Raw genomic sequence first — 17,362 nt, 5'->3', positions numbered from 1 at the left:
ACATCAGAATCTGACTGACGAAGGATATCTGTTATCCGAAATATTTACAAATAATTACATTTATAGTTACCTTTTTTTGTATTTGGAGTTGTTGTGTACACTTTTTTAGGCGTTTATATATATATATATATATATATATATATATATATATATATACCATGTATACATGGGCTTTGCTCATTGTTGAAGGCAGTTCTGTGACCTATAGTTGTTAATTTCTGTGTCATTTTGGTCTCTTGTGGAGAGTTGTCTCATTGGCAATGAATCATACCACATCTTCTTTTTTATAAAACATACCTTGATCCTATTGAAGACTAAAACAGACCAGCAGCAATATAACATTTTTATTGCATTCCATAGCTCAGGACTATGACGATCCAGCATCTTTCAGCAGCAGTACAAGATGTAAATTAACTCATTCAAAATAATTAATTACAATTGCAAACTGTTTATTTAGAAGCAGTTTGACAACTGAATAACCATCTTGAGAATGATTTATGGTCAAGTTTATTTTCCATGTTTTCAGAACATCAAACTAGTCATACTTTATGACAGAATTCTGTAAAACAAAAAAATAGACAGAAAATTTAATTCATTCAATAAATCATTAATGAAAATGACAGTTCATATTGTGATGTATTATCTTTGGTATACATTGTATCTGAAATGTATAATAATTTGAGAGCAAACTTTAAATATAAATTAAATAAATATAGAAAATAAACTAAGAATCTATCCAGATACTTTTTTGTCTTTATCATTGATTCATGATCATAAATTTAAAGTATTATACAGAAATTATATCATACATTATACATACAATATAATAATTACATGTACCATAGGCTAATATCTGCATGTTGAAACTCTTAGACCTAGTTCACAACCTAGATCTGCAGTGCCATTCTCATCTTCATCTTCAGATGCTTGTAGTGGATTTTTCTGTGTCACTGTTCGGGAGTTTGAAGAGTTCCCTCCGCAGTTTTATTTGTTTGGCCCAGTCAAAAATTGAAAGAAACATTGTCAGAATCTAGAATTTTTCAGACTGGAGTCCAAACTACTGTTTGATCAGACACTATTCTGAAATTAAACAACTTTATGATTTGTCTTCATTAATCCCATATAATTGTGTTACATTTATTTTATATATGTAAATGTCCATAAATAATTTGTTGAAAAGCTGATTATCATCCCAAAATTTGTAATTTATATTGTTGACTTTGTATGACAGACATAAATTTCTGACCACAACATAACAAGTTGTAAGGTAAGCTGTTTATGGTATTAGGTTTTTCCGACGTAGTCGGTATAGTTTTGGTTTGTGCACTTTGAACTTAAGGACACTTAACTATGGCAACAGAATACGCATGCTCGAAAATCCTTTCTGTGATTGGACAAAATGCTGTCATGGTGGGTGATTTGGTTGTGTTTGAAAAAACGTCTTGAAAATTATATCGTGATGGAAAGCAAGTGAAAAACTATAAATATTTGAACTAGATCTTACAAAGATTTATATTTTTATTAAAATAATTGTTTCTCCAATAGCTCTTTGCATCCATGACAGCTGTTTATTCGGGACAATTATATAATTTTTAATGTAAACTGTGTTGTACGAACGTACATGAACCCACCTAGGCATGTGAGATTTCCGCCGGGTTTTGGTGAATGTAAACAGAAAGATACTACTTATACTACCAATAGTTTCTAGCTTTGTTAACCATGTCATTGAATTAAGTTTAATGCAAACAGTAGTAAATGTATATTTGTTTCTTGTTATTTGCACTGGTTTTTTTTTGACAAATAAAGTTTTTAGGTGTCAGCACAATATTCTTATATATTATTGCCTTAATATAACCAGACTTAGTAAAGAATTTCTTGTAGTTACATTCAGATGGAGATTTTATTAAAGAGGTCCTGCATCATTAAGACATTGTGCTTCTGAAGGTTATCGAAATGATAGTTTTAAACATATACTCAAATTTAAATACGTCGGATATCTTTTTTAAAGGTAGTTCTTGTTACCTATGATATTGTTTTCTCAAAAAAATATATAAAGATCTGAAATGTTCATGAGAAATCATGGCATATATACATGTATCCTCATTATAGATTAAAAAGTGTTTCATAATTTCATTAGGCTTTCAAATGATTTTTTTTACCTAAATAAGGCCGTTAGTTTTCTTGTTTGAATTGTTTTACATTGTCTTATTGGGGCCTTTTATAGCTGACTATGCGGTATGGGCTTTGCTCATTGTTGAAGGCCGTATGGTGACCTATAGTTGATAATGTCTGTGTCATTTTGGTCTTTTGTGGATAGTTGTCTCATTGGCAATCATATCACATCTTCTATTTTATATTTGTAACTATACATGCTATAGATTATAACTTCTATGTAATTTTAGCTCTTGTGGAGAGTTGTCTCATTGGCAATCATATTTTTCTAGTAAAGTAAGTGTGACGAATTGCAACTTTAAAGTTATGTTTAAGTTATAACATGTATAAAGGTAAATAGATGCTAGTAATAGTATATACAACAAAATCTTTTAGTATGACTAAAACTACTTTTATTACATATGTACATGGCAGAGGTGGTACATGGTGGAAACGACCAAGGCTCAACTGGCTGCATGGCTGAAACATCTTGTTTCCTTCCTAAAATTATAAAATGTCAACCTTACTCTACATTTAAATTTAAAGAGAATTTACCTTTGAATGGCAACTTAATCATTTATGTAGGTACAGACTGGAATTTGGAAACTTGGACTTCAACCAAAGATACTAATGGACCACAAACTACAAATGTAGCATTTGTCCTAGTGTCTGTACCACATAGGCTGCCCCCCCCCTTTTTAATGAGAAAAATTTGGTTGATTATGTAGGGAATCACTGAAGCATGACTTGAGCCCCAACCCCAATAGTTCAGTCAGCAGGCCCCTAATGAATAGTTCTAGATCCCCTATACATGTAGTATAGCTAGTTCGATCAGGGATAAATTCAGTGAATAAATATAAGTCATCAGGGAACGCCCCTTATGAGGAGAGGCTTCAGTACAAAAAAGTTTGTAAGGGTTCTATGGAACCCAGTGTCTCGCCTACTTTTGCTGTAAATCGCAGACTCACCAAGAATGAGGGAAAAAAATCAATAAAAATATTCCTCTTGATACAATCTTTTGATTGTAAGAAGCTTCTGTCCAAGTTTGGTAAAAATGAAGGATAGTTAATGAATCTTATAAATGTTTTAAAAAACTTTAACTAAAGACTGTCATGACTGTACATGTATGTAATGTTAACTGGAAGAAATACTTAGTCCATTTAAAAGTAAAATATGGAAAAAATGGACTATATTTTTACCAAATTTACTTCTGGATACTATCTTATGATCAACACGCTTCTATCCAAGTTTGGTAGAAATCCATTATAGCTTAAGAAAGTTAATAAAATTTCAAAACTTTAACCACAGAGTGAATATTTGTGGACGCCCCCGCCGCCAAAAAACACAGCCACAACTGAATGTAGCCTCGCTTTTTTGACTAAAGTCAAGGGCTCGACAATAATGTAGTCCAGTACATTAGACATTAGACATTATTAGACATTATTTTATTTTACCAATCATGGGCCCTTGTCAGGCAAGATACAAAAACATCATAATACAATGATTATATAAACATTAGTGAAATACACAATAAGTAATTAATACACAAATAATAAATTGATAATATGAGCAATGTAGGATATAATTATGGTAAGAGACATTGAGTGTAACGAGGCCGATTTAATATTAAAAGGATATGATATTAAGTTTATTTTAAAATATGGAAACTAAAAAATAGTAAAAATAGAACCGGGAATATAGTATCTCAATCTGCAGTAACAGCCAGTAGTTCTCCTCATGACCAGTGCACAGTAGTGAGGGACTTTTACATCACAACAATGCAAAGGTCATCAAGGGGAGATCCTTCAGAACTAGCTACAGATACATGAGATTACTCCAATAGTGATTCTCCTCATGACTAATGCACAGCAGCAAGGGTTGACATTACTACTGGACAATATTCATCAAGGGACGGTGCTCTAGAACTCACTATGGAGAAAATATAAAGTTCAAATTACAAGTAGTAGAGGGAGATAAATCCCATTAAAACTTTTCATATTTCTTAATGAACATGCATAATTCTGATAATAAATTCTCATCTTCATTATTCATTAACCATATCAGTTTTTGGTTAGGGTCAAGATTTTGAAAATTCTTGCAGCAATTATTTATCATTGTTATCATGTCTTTCCTTTGATCTGATAAACTATCACAGTTAAAAAGAAAATGTGTTTCATCTTCGACCTCATTACTACAACATCTCTTACATATTCTATTGTGTCGGGGAGTATTACTATATCTACCTCTCTCTATAAGTAAATGGTGAGCAGATATGCGAAATCTTGTTAGACTCCGTCTATCTTCAAATTTTTTAACAATATTAAGATATTTTTCACAACCAAAATTTGCTTTAAAGGTAACATATGTGCAAAGTTTTCCTTCTGAGTGAGTTTTGAGATTTTTTTCCCAATCTTTTAACATGGCAATTCTTAGTTTTCTGTTGTCAATTGGTTTAGCCGTGTCTGAGGATATTTGATAATTATTAATCAGTGAAAGAAGTTTTTCAGATGACATATACCACGATGGTTTCTTTGACTCATACAATTTCTTTGATTCTATAAATGCATTATATAACAATGGAAAGTTAGTGTCTGACTTTTCTAGTCTGTAATAGTATTTAGTCATTGCTTTAATCATGTTAAAATATATTGGTAGTCTTCCCAACTCAGTCAATACAGCAAAATTGGTGCTTTTTTTTTGGAGCTCCAAGAATAAATTTACAGAATTTAGTATGAAGTTTTTCAGCAGGTAATTTAGAATAAATATGGTCAAATGAAAAAATTCCATTTCTATATTTAGACGACATAGGATTGAAGGCACCCCATATCTCACAGCTGTATAGTAAGATTGGTTTGATGGTATGATCAAAAACATTCATGTTTTGACTGAAGGATGCAAGGATAAAAAAATCTTTAGATAACTTAAAATAGGCTTTTAGTGCCTTTTTATACAATTCATCCTGGGCTACTGTAAAGGAGCCAGATGCACAAAAATATATACCCAAATATTTATATGTATTAACACACTCTAGTTTTACACCATTTAGCATAAAATCATATTTATTAATCAATCTACCTTTCTGATTGATATAATTTTATAATAATTATTTTTTGATAAATGGATCAAAACTAGAGTAAAAATAGACAAGATCCTATTATATGTTTTAATTGTTGAAAAATAAAGGGCTACATTTTTTCTTTTATGAATGACATGGGTGTATCCCCCCTGCCCTCCTTTTTCATGGGAAAACTGTGGTTGTATAAAGGGAATCAGTGAAGCATGACCTGATGACTGGAGCCTTTCAGGTCAGTCAGTGCCCTTACCCTTTTTAAGATTAATTGATTGCTGGTTGCTTTACGCCGCATTAACACAAAAAGGCTATATCGCGGCGATCCCCCTTTTATAAGAAAAAATCTGGATCCGCCACTGAATGATATATGAATGCTTCTAATTCCCCTAGATACATCAGGCATAAATCTTATTCAAAAGTCAATAGGAGATTTGTTTACTGAATTATCCGCTGAACTTCCTTACAAGTTACAGACTTCTGACCATGTGACCCTGACAACAACAGGTAGCCGGATCTGTAAAGTAACCTCTTTCCATAGCCCGTTGGCAGCATGACCGTGATGACCATTCAATCTTTGTGCCCAAAAATACTTTGCAAACTTTGTGTTTGCTCACAATTTAGCCCTAGAACTGTGTACTGATGCAAATTTTCTAATAATGCGTTTTCGAAATCGCCTTCTATCCTGCGTCGCCATCATGCTTATAGTATCTGAGATATGGACTTGACCACCAAAACTTAACCTTGTTCACTGATCCATGAAATGAGGTCGAGGTCAAGTGAAAACTGTCTGACAGACATGAGGACCTTGCAAGGTACGCACATATCAAATATAGTTATCCTATTACTATAATAAGAATAGAATTTAACAGATTCTTATGTCGTTTTTATTAGGACGGTTTTGATTGGTCAATATAAATACTTTCTGGGGTCAAATATTACGCAATAAAAGTTCACAAAAGTGAAACCTCATATTGATAGTTGTTAGATCTCATATGTAGTATAACGTAATCAGAGATCAATATTTTAATTAGATTGCCTGCCAGTTAGACATGTACACCTTACAGTCCTTCCATACACCGAATATACTAGCCCTATTGCTTATAGTATCTGAGATATGGACTTGACCACCAAAACTTAACCTTGTTCACTGATCCATGAAATGAGGTCGAGGTCAAGTGAAAACTGTCTGACAGACATGAGGACCTTGCAAGGTACGCACATATCAAATATAGTTATCCTATTACTATAATAAGAGAGAATTCAACATTACAAAAAATTTGAACTTTTTTTTCAAGTGGTCACTGAACCATGAAAATGAGGTCAAGGACATTGGACATGTGACTGACGGAAACTTCGTAACATGAAGCATCTATATACAAAGTATGAAGTATCCAGGTCTTCTACCTTCTAAAATATAAAGCTTTTAAGAAGTGAGCTAATGCCGCCGTAGCCGCCGCCGCCGCCGGATCACTATCCCTATGTCGAGCTTTCTGCAACAAAAGTTGCGGGCTCGACAAAAAACCAGGGGCCTGGTTTTCGAAAGTATCTTATGACTAAGACATGTCTTATGATGGTCTTAGGACATGTCATAGTCGTAAGATATGTTTTCGAAAGTGTCCCAAGTTACGATTTGTCATAACTTTTGTCGTAAACTTAAGACCCCTCGCGACATGACTTATGATGGTCATATTATTGTCAACTAAAATTTTAATTACTTTTCATGTATAATTTCATGTTCATTGCAATAAAAATATTAGTTGTGTTTCTCAGTTAGCTAAATAGTAAAGTTGGGTTTTTTCTCAACTAGTTAATAAAAATTTGAATCTCCTGCGACATACAATTTTGATTTTTTTTTCTAACTCATGGTTTTGTATAATAAATATACATATTATTGCGTTTCTAGTATATTTAAAATAGTACTGTATTAACGTATGTGCACGGGCATTTCGTTTTAGCGGGACCGGTACTCGATGTACCGAATCTAAAAATTATTCAGTTAAATAACTATGCATGTATGATAATACACGAAAGCGAAGTTCAAGATTTATTATATATTACAAACTAAATTTAAACAAATTATCAACTCATATTTAAATTCCTTTTTGTATAAAATTTCATGTTCATTATAATGAAATAAATAAAATATTCATAAATATTAAGAACGGTAATATTTAATATGTTCATACTTTTCATTTTCATTTTTATATTTATCACTTTTAAATCATTATTTAAAATAATAGAACATAATGTTCACTTATGACAGTCATAAGAGCATCATAGCTATGACTCTCTTAAGACAGCTTTGATTTACATCCTATGACATATCATATGATAGTCATAAGATGATCATAAAATATGTCCTAAGATATATCTTATGACATATCTTATGATACTTTCGAAAACCAGGGGCCGTGTCAATGAAAGTATCCTAAGACATGTCCATGTCTTAGGACATTGTTTAGGATGGTCTTAGGACGTGTCTGAGACATGTCTTAGGATGTAAAACAAAGCTATCTTAGGACAGTCCTAACTACGATGATCCTAAGACCATCCTAACTTATTAATTTATTCAAAAAAATATGTAGTGAATGAAATCAAATAGATTTTGAACCATTTCTTTATATATTTTTAAGGGGGGGGTCTTATTTGTTAAAAAAGTACACAAAATAAAGGTTTTAATATATATTTATAAAACCATAATATAAACTGTTAAAATGAGAGAATAAAATTCTTTCAACAATTACACGGCCGACACTCGGCTAACCGAGAGATTGGTCGGTTAATCTATATTGAGTATGTGGCTATATCGGCGGTGGGTCTGTTAATCGGGTTGGCTAAAGTCTGTTAATCAGGTGTTATCGAGGAAATTATTGGAAATTCTGCATGTTTCAATGTATAACTTTTTAAATATATGTTTATCATAAAAAATATTCATGTCTAACAAAACAATTCAATGTACTGAATCCAGTGGTGTAATTATTATTTTTCTAGCTTCGATGTACGATCTATAAAATGAAAAGGCGTGTTACTCATCAATAAATTTATACACATTTTACACACACAAAATGTACACAAAAAGACACGTTGGTTGAATTAACTTGCATGCGGTATTTTGAACATCGAACAAAGACAGGCATTATGTTTGTCAACCAAACTGATATCATTGTGTGAAAAATCTACACAAAAATCTGTATTTTGGTGACATAAATCAATCTTTATTTAAAACCTGGTCTGTTAATGGGTCGGATGTATAAAACATGGTCTGTTAATTGGTCTGTTAAGAGTTATGAATGGCAATAAAATTATAAATTATAATTTTATTGCTGTATGGGGTGTTATCGGATCAAATGGGTAGGCTCAAGACGATTGGCTAAAATATACGGAAACAACACATGAGCAATGAAACATAATATATACGGAAACACTGACATGAACAATGAATTTAGGCCATGAATATTGAAAACTGATATAAAAATGTGTAATATTAAAGTATTATTATACATCATGTTAAAATGCCATATTTTGATTGCCTAATACGAAAGTGTTAGTTTACTCTATCACATGACTGAGCGGGTGACAATTTTTTGGAATGTCACCCACTCGGCTAGACCAATCAAAAATCGGCAGTTTAAACGACAATGAATTGAATCTACATCAAGTTATTTTATAGACAATGCTTAAAGTTCTAATTTACTATACAACGAAGCGTGGAACGACTCAAACTTATTTCTTTTACAATTGTTGGAAAAACGTATTTCACTTGTTAATATTTTTACTTTAAAACCTATAAATCATTGTGTGTTATGCTTATTGTTGATATTAAGCGCATTTGTTCACAATCGATGGGTTTCAACTGGTGATGTTTATTTCATCATGTTCATTGTGATGTATATTTCGCAGCCAGATAGGAGGCCTTTTAAAAGGGGTATTTACCCAAAATTTAAATAAAATAAATAACAATAACAAAATAACAACAATTGAAAATATTTTTTTTCTTGATAGCAGAGCTTTTTTCCCGTGTCGGGCCTAATCCTTGTATCGTTTATATGTCAAAGTCAATGCACTACTATTGTCTATTTACATCACTTCTGATGATTTTTCAAATACCCGTTACGCTGTCAAGTACGTGACTACATAGAAAATACTTTATAATAAAACTCATCTGTTAAAGAAAATGATGATAGGGCATTTATTATAATAAATCAAATATCACATAACTGAGAGGGTGATAGAGCAGATCGGTATCCCTCGAAAAAACATTGTCAACCTTGGCTTCGCCGCGGTTGACAATGTTTTCTCGGGACCCAATCTGCTCTATCACCCTCTCAGCTATGTGTTATTTATATCTTATCACATATTTGTTACGGATACGGATAAATTTTTAAGATTTACCTGTTATGTTTCATTAAATTGTTATAATTGAACTTTTTTCCCCTCTTTTCTGCAACACTTAAATATGTGATAAATAGCTTAAAGATTATAACATGTTTTTCCATATTTGCCCTGGTATCATCCCTCGACCCATATCGACCCTCGACTAAAGCCTCGAGGCCGATATGGGAGTCTCGGGATGATACCAGGGCTAATATAGAAAAGGGCATGTTATAATCTATACATATTGATTTCATCCAAGAATGGTCGCATATATCATGTGGATTCTGTTTAGGTTGTCATGAATGACACTAATTTGTATCTAAATTGGTATTAACCAGTATATAAATCAGAGATAAACGTCGTAATGTTACTAAACATCAGTAAGTAAAATATATTGGGATGCTAGAATATATAAAGAATAAAGAAATAATAATGAGTAAGATAAAATCAAATGTAGAGAAAAGTAACAGACAATTTAAAGAATATAGAAATAAACAACACCCCCAATCCGGACCCTCATTGTATACACGAGAATTTGGATGGAAACACAGAATATATAGAATAATAGATAAGGACAGTAGGAAGTGATGCATTAATAAAAAAAGATAGAAAAAAATAATAACTGTTTGAGAATAAAGACATGAAACACCCCTGGGTGTTGAAACAGTAACGGATTGCTATGTACTCATATTGGTAATAAATGCTAAAAGTTTACATGCGGACAACTGCAGTTCTCCTCTGCACTTATGTAGAAAGGAACTAAACGGAATGAAATGAATTAAAACTTAAGATAACCAAATGTAGCTGCATTCGCTCCTTTCCATTTACTTCTTTAGACTGATTTGTAAACAACAGATGATTCAGTAATAGAAGAAAAGAGCCAATCGGATGATGTTGGCGATTTAGAGTTTAACGTCCAGTGACAAATATCATGTGCATATGAGAACGACAACACGTTATATGTACCCTGTGTTGTATTAGAAAGACACTTTTGGACGGATTTGAGAACGTGCTACTTTGAACAGACACAAAAATTAAGGCTGAAGAAAACGTTAATAATAAATTCATGCATATTCCAGCAGGCAATCCATATCCATGTATTGGAGTGACACACCCCTTAATGAAATGCAAAGGAAGTCAAAATAAAAATGTTCTTACTAGAAGGATGCTGTTGCAGCGTATTGTCATTTTTTTTTACTCAAGAGCATCTCATTCTTAACTTTTTTAAAGGGAACATATAAAGGTAGCACAACTATTGTCGTGGCTAAACAACTCTTAACTGACACAATTTCAATTGTCCAACCCATTAACAGACTTTATTCCCATAATGTTCACTAAAACGTGGTATTATTCACGTTATATTACAATTATGAAATATTTACTAATTTCAGTTTATATTTTAGAACCAAAGTACGATTTTGTGTCCTTTAAATGATATCTAAAATTGTTTTTTTCGCCTTTCATTACAAAAATTGCTATGCGTATAAGCATAAATACTACATACTTGCGCGACGCCTTTTAGTTTTACTGAAAACTGCGCAGACTATGAAATGTTTTTACAGTTGGAAAATGTTCTATGATATATATCATTTTGTCAGACACTTTTCTTTTTTTGATTTGATTCTTATAATGTACCTAAAATCTGTATATTAAATAGATTTTAATATTAAAATTGTGCGTTTTACTCTTAACAGACGTATAACCAACCCGATTAACAGACCAACCGCCGATATAGCCGCATACTCAATATAGATTAACCGACCTATCTCTCGGTTAGCCGAGTGTCGGCCGTGAATTAATATAAATTGGTTGTCTCAAAACTTTTTAGAGGCTATTGTCGTGCTGCAATTTTACTATATAAACTAGTTTTGTACTTGGGTCCACTCAATTTCGATTTGTATACTGAATCAACATGAGCAGGAAAAGGTCTCCAAATTTCACCGAAATTGAAATACAAATTATGCTGGCCGAAGTCGAAAAACATAAGGGAATACTCTTCAGCAAGCTGTCAAATGTTGCTACAAATAACATTAAGAAGAAGACATGGGATGGTATCTGTACCAAGATGAATTCTTCGAATACCCACCACAAAAGATCAGTTGAAGAAATTAGAAAGAAATGGACCACATACATGAGCAGCGCAAAACAGAAAGTGTCACACAATAGACGTGAGGCAAGAAAGACAGGCGGAGGTCCTCCCCCAGAAGAAATTTCCTCTATGGAAGATCAGGTGGTAGGAATTATTGGAGACACGCCTATAGATGGAATAGACGGAGGAATAGATACAGCCTCTTTCACAGAAACGTCGATGGATTTGTCGATGCCGTCATGTTCATCTTCAAGACGAAGCTCCTACTCTTCAGCAGACGAATCAGGTATTTTGTTTTTTTTCCTTATAGTTCTTGGGTTAAATCGAGCGAAAAAAGGGGGGAGGAGGTGGCGACATGATTGGTTGAACACGCATGTCTTTCCACTCGTGATATGCCTGTAATATTTGCCACTGATTGTGATCATCAATTGTGATCTTTTCTATATTTGAAGTATATCTTATAACCATCTGTTTTGGATTCAACTATTTGATAATCCACCGAAAAAAAAGAGATATGGGTGTATATAGACCACAACGTTACACACACACGAGCGCACCAACTCACTCACAGCACACACACAGTAATCGCCAAAATATGTTCATCAACGTTTAATTTATTCTTTTCGTGCATTTTGTCGAATCAAAAGAGTGTCATTATGAATTAACTTAATGTTTAACTTTCTATTTTAGAACAATCAATCAGCGGTGCTACTAATAGAGCTACCCCTACCAGAAATATTATCACCACTGCATCAACCATGGAAGATATTAGTACTAAGCAGCTTGTTCAAATAGAGAAAGGAAGGTTGAATATTGATAAGGAAAGACTTCAGGTAGAAAAGGATTCACTGAGACTGAAAGAAGAAAAGATGGGACTCCTGAAAGAGAGACTAGAAGTTGAAAAGGAAAGACTTCGCGTAGAAAAAGATAAGCTATCTGTTGACCGCCAACGCCTTCAGCTGGAACAAGCCAAAGAACAGTTGCGTTTGGCGCAACTTGGTATCAGTTTGCAAATTCCCGAAAACTCAGATCGAGCCAGTGATCACGAGTGATAAATAGCTTTATCAATTCTCATTCTCAATTTTATTATCTATCATATTGAATAAATGTACTTTTTGTCATAGTTCAATATTCAATACTCATATAGTTATCATTTCAGTAAATAATTTACCTTATTTCCTTTAACAACTAGAAGTATACAATGATAATCGCTATACTGGTTTGTGTCGCTCAATCGTTGCTTTTCTATTTTTTTGTGTTTTGTATACTGTTATTTGTCTTGGGATATTTTCTTTTTTCTCGTTTTTGCCATGTCTTTTGCAGTTTGTTTTCGACTTGTGAGTTTAAGTTTCCCTAAAGAATTTTTTTTCTTTCTTTTAAAACTACAATGTGTTAATTTCTTTGTACCACCAAATGAAATGTTATTAATTGGTTATATGTCTGCGAGATAGTCATCCATGTTTCAGAATACAAGAATAAATGCAATGAACAACCCATAAAAAAGGATAAGATTTGTTTTTATTAATTGTTGAATATGTTATTTATCAATCTAGTACGAATAACTGCACCGTCGTTTTGATTACCAACATATTGCTGCCCGCCAATGTTTCCTTGATCTCTTGGGTTATCGTTTCCTGGAGGCAACGGAATTCTATTGTTAATACACATGTTGTGTAAAACAACAACAGCTACAATAATGTCACAACATCTGACTGGGCTGTACAACAATGTTCCCGCAGTGGTATCGATGCATCGGAACCGAGATTTCAACACACCAAAACTTCTTTCAACAGCACATCTTGTTCTCATATGACAAGCGTTGTAACGTTGGTCCTGTCTAGTTGTTGGGTTTATGACTGGTGTCAGAAGCCATGGCCGAAGTGGATATCCACTGTCCCCAAGAAGCCATCCATCGCTTATGTCCCCGTCTTCAAACATTTCACAAAGCCTTGAATTGCGCAATGCAAATGCGTCATGTGTACTACCAGGCCACTTTGCTACAATGTTTAAAAACTTCAAGTTTGAGTCACAAACTCCCATCACATTAAGCGAGTGATAGTTTTTTCGGTTTACGTACAAATGTTCATCAACAGGTGGACTTTTGATTCTCACATGAGTTCCATCAACAGCACCAATAACATTGGGAAAATTCGAAATGTCATAAAAACCTTGCTTTAACGCCTGTAGAGATGCTGGATCTGTGGGCATCGAAATGTACCGATTGCATACATTTTTTAAGCATTGGGTGACGTCACGTGTAATAGTAGAAACACTAGCTCTAGAAATACGATGAACATCAGCATTTACCATTTGAAAGCTCCCAGTCGCATAAAATCTTAGGGCTACCATTAATTGTAATGACACGGGAAATGCATGGGACCTTTTAGTCGGCCTAGCGAGCTGATTCTGGAACATTCCACAAAGTTCTAGAATCATTGGTCTTGAAAGTCTATATTTACGTACAATATCAGCATCGTCTAAATAGTCTAATGGATTGTCCCTGTCCCTAAACACTCTGTTTCGGCGAATATTATTCTCTCGTCGTCTTACATGCACATACGCAGCGGCCATATTTGTTGTTTTTATTTCAACTTAGGACATCATAACTCTTAGGACTATCCTTAGACCATCCTAAGACACCTATTCGTATATCCTAACTTTAGGACCAAATTTAGGACATATCTTAACTTAGGAGACTTTCGTTAACCTGACTTAGGACTAAGACGTGTCCTACGACCATCCTAAGACACGTCCTAGTCCTAAGACCGCTTCGTTGACACGGCCCCAGGCCCCATGAAGATATGATACGCACTTTGGACGTATGAAATTTATTAAGTTTATTTTTTTATAACAAAGTAACTTTTCTGTTTACACAAACTGTAATCATTAAATGAACATTAATACAATATAATTTATTCAAACATTTATAACTTTTATATTTCTGAATAATTAACATGTATATAAAATACCTGATGACAATCTGAATTAATACTATAGTATCTATTTCAAGTGACTTATAGGTCCATAGGGCCGGGTGTAATTTAATTGAAATATTTCAATATTGTACATAATTTGTTATACACAATGTCTATAATAAACATATTTGTATTGAATAACAAGTGTGGACACAGATGAGTGTGGATAGTATGTATGGATGTTTGACAGTGTCTTATGACAAAATGAGTTCTATGTTTTTTCTATATGGTGTTATTAACTATGTTGCACGATGACAACCAATCTGAGCATTATGAGTGTTATTTATTAAATTTTTTATGCCCCCACCTACAATAGTAGATAGGCATTATGTTTTCTGGTCTGTGGGTCCGTTCGTTCGTTTGTCCCGCTTTAGGTTAAAGTTTTTGGTCAAGGTAGTTTTTGATGAAGCTGAAGTCCAATCAACTCGAAACTTAGTACACATGTTCATTATGATATGATCTTTCTAATTTTAAAGCCAAATTAGACTTTTGACCCCAATTTCACGGTCCATTGAACATAGAAAATGGAAGTGGGAGTTTCAGGTTAAAGTTTTTGGTCAAAGTAGTTTTTGATGAAGCTGAATTCCAATCAACTTGAAACTTACTACACTTGTTGCATATGATATGATCTTTCTAATTTCAAAACTCATAACTGCTCCAAAAGTAATCTGATAGAATTTCAAGCATTTTAAGCCAATATTATCAACATCTACTAATGAATCTTAATATGTCTACATATCTAAAAAGTCATAGTATTCAAAAGGTAATGCAAAATTATTCCTTTTCATTTTTTTGTTATATGGATACACATTTGAGTGATACATGTACCAATACAATATTTGTTGTGTTATGAAAGTGCAGTAATTAACATTTACTGTAACTATGTTAATTCACACAAATTGAAAAATAAACAAATGAATGGACCAGATGCTCCGCAGAGCCCAGCTTTATACGACTGCAGAGGTCGAAGCCTGAACAGTTGGGGCTAGTATTGACACAACATTCAAGCTGGAAACAGCTCTGAGTTTGAATTGTGATTAAATAGATGACACAGCTTAGGTTTCTGACACAGAATGAATGTGGTCTAATGAACTTAAATATTTGTTTTGCTTTTGTGTTAGGAGCAATTCACTATGCTGCTGAATATTAATCCTTTCAAACAAAAATATCTAAAGAAATTTTCTTTTTAATTTCTGAAATGAGAAACATTTAGAGGAGACAAACTTCAGTTAAGAGATCAGAAACTAAAAAAATGTATAATTTTTCCATTTGTAAAAGGGCATACCCTAGAAAGTGCTTGCAATCACTGAATGGTTATTAATGACTGCTTTAATTTAATTTATCAGTTGGTAATAAAGTGAATATTGCATTGTATATTGTATAATTGATTTAAGTTGACTGAACAAAGAAAGATAACTCCAATTTTCAAAGAAGATTTCATAAAGCATTGGTATTAGGTAATTCAAGAACCATTCTGGACAAACTCCAATTAAGGGTCTTGAATTTACAAAAATGTTTGTTTTTGGTCCGTAATTATTAGACTGTTTGTCCCATAACCAACACAATATATCCGAACCTTCTACTTATGGTATTAAACATTGTGGTACAATTTCAGAACAATTGAAATACTTATACACAACTTTTTAAACCGACACTAGATTAAAGCTTGTTTTGGGCACCTTTGTACCCCTTATTCCTCAGGGATGATTCCACTATATAGTTTAGGGCCGCTAAGCGGCCCTAAAATTGGCCAGCGGCCCCAAAAAAATGTACATGAAAATGAATTCCCAATTCAGGAAAATAAAATAAAAATCGATATTTCTGGAAAAGTTTCTGTCACCGATTAAGGCAACTATAAATATAACAGGTTGATAAAAAAGGGAGTCAAAGCAGACCTCGGCGGAGAACAAATTCAAATTTTGATATAACATTGATGGTTAAAGTTTAATGGGCGCCGATCTCGTTAAAGCAGATCGCCCAGCAGAGCTGGTTATATAATATGATCATGAAAACTTGTTTTGTAAAAGAAACTATTTCTAAAGACAAAAGTTTGAGCGTTTTTTGAAAATAATGTTGATGATAGACCATTCATGAAATACGATGTCATCATTATGGAACTATTTCAAAAGTTTTGAAGATGATCCAAATAATTTTATAGAAAACTGGTTCAATGCTTTAAATATCTTATCAATTAAGTATATGAACTTTTGTAATTGCTTTTCTGAATTCGACAATTGACCAGTTCAATTTGAAATCCATTTGAATCAAGGTAAATTTATAGAGATGACCTGCTGTTGAAAAAATACCCGATGAATGATTTTTTTCAGTGGTTTATGTTAGCTGAAATATATGTTTTTGTAATAGGCCTAGGTAACTATAGCTAAGATGATAGACTAGTGCATCATGTTCAATGATATACATGTAATAACAGTAGCCCATCCAGAATTATTTAAAATGTTACAACTTACATGAACATCAGTGTACAGGTAAAACTAGTAAGATACATTTTCCGTTTTTACAGGAAAATAATGTTATTTCGTCTTAGATTTTATGCTTAAAAAATTCCCAATAAGAATAAAAATTCCCAATTTGATGTTCAAGGGACCCATTTGAAAACACCTGGAATCATCCCTGTTCCTAAACCTTAGGGACCATAACCCCCAAAATCAATCCCAAGCTTCCTTTTGTGGTTATAAACGTTGT

At 33.1% G+C, this 17,362-nt stretch overlaps 1 long non-coding RNA gene across 1 annotated transcript; it reads right to left on the bottom strand.

The window, feature by feature from the left end:
• Positions 1-2,541: 2,541 nt before the first annotated feature.
• LOC143047111 (uncharacterized) lies at positions 2,542-5,907 on the bottom strand. The gene is made up of 2 exons (XR_012969413.1): positions 5,661-5,907; positions 2,542-2,652 (listed from the first exon to the last, which is right to left on the bottom strand). It is a non-coding gene; the product is annotated as an uncharacterized LOC143047111 (long non-coding RNA).
• Positions 5,908-17,362: the final 11,455 nt, after the last annotated feature.

The sequence above is a fragment of the Mytilus galloprovincialis genome, chromosome 9, assembly GCF_965363235.1.
Source record: "Mytilus galloprovincialis chromosome 9, xbMytGall1.hap1.1, whole genome shotgun sequence".
NCBI lineage: Eukaryota > Metazoa > Mollusca > Bivalvia > Mytilida > Mytilidae > Mytilus > Mytilus galloprovincialis.
Note: the sequence above shows the minus strand (reverse complement) of the source record. Positions and strands in the feature narration are given on the sequence as shown.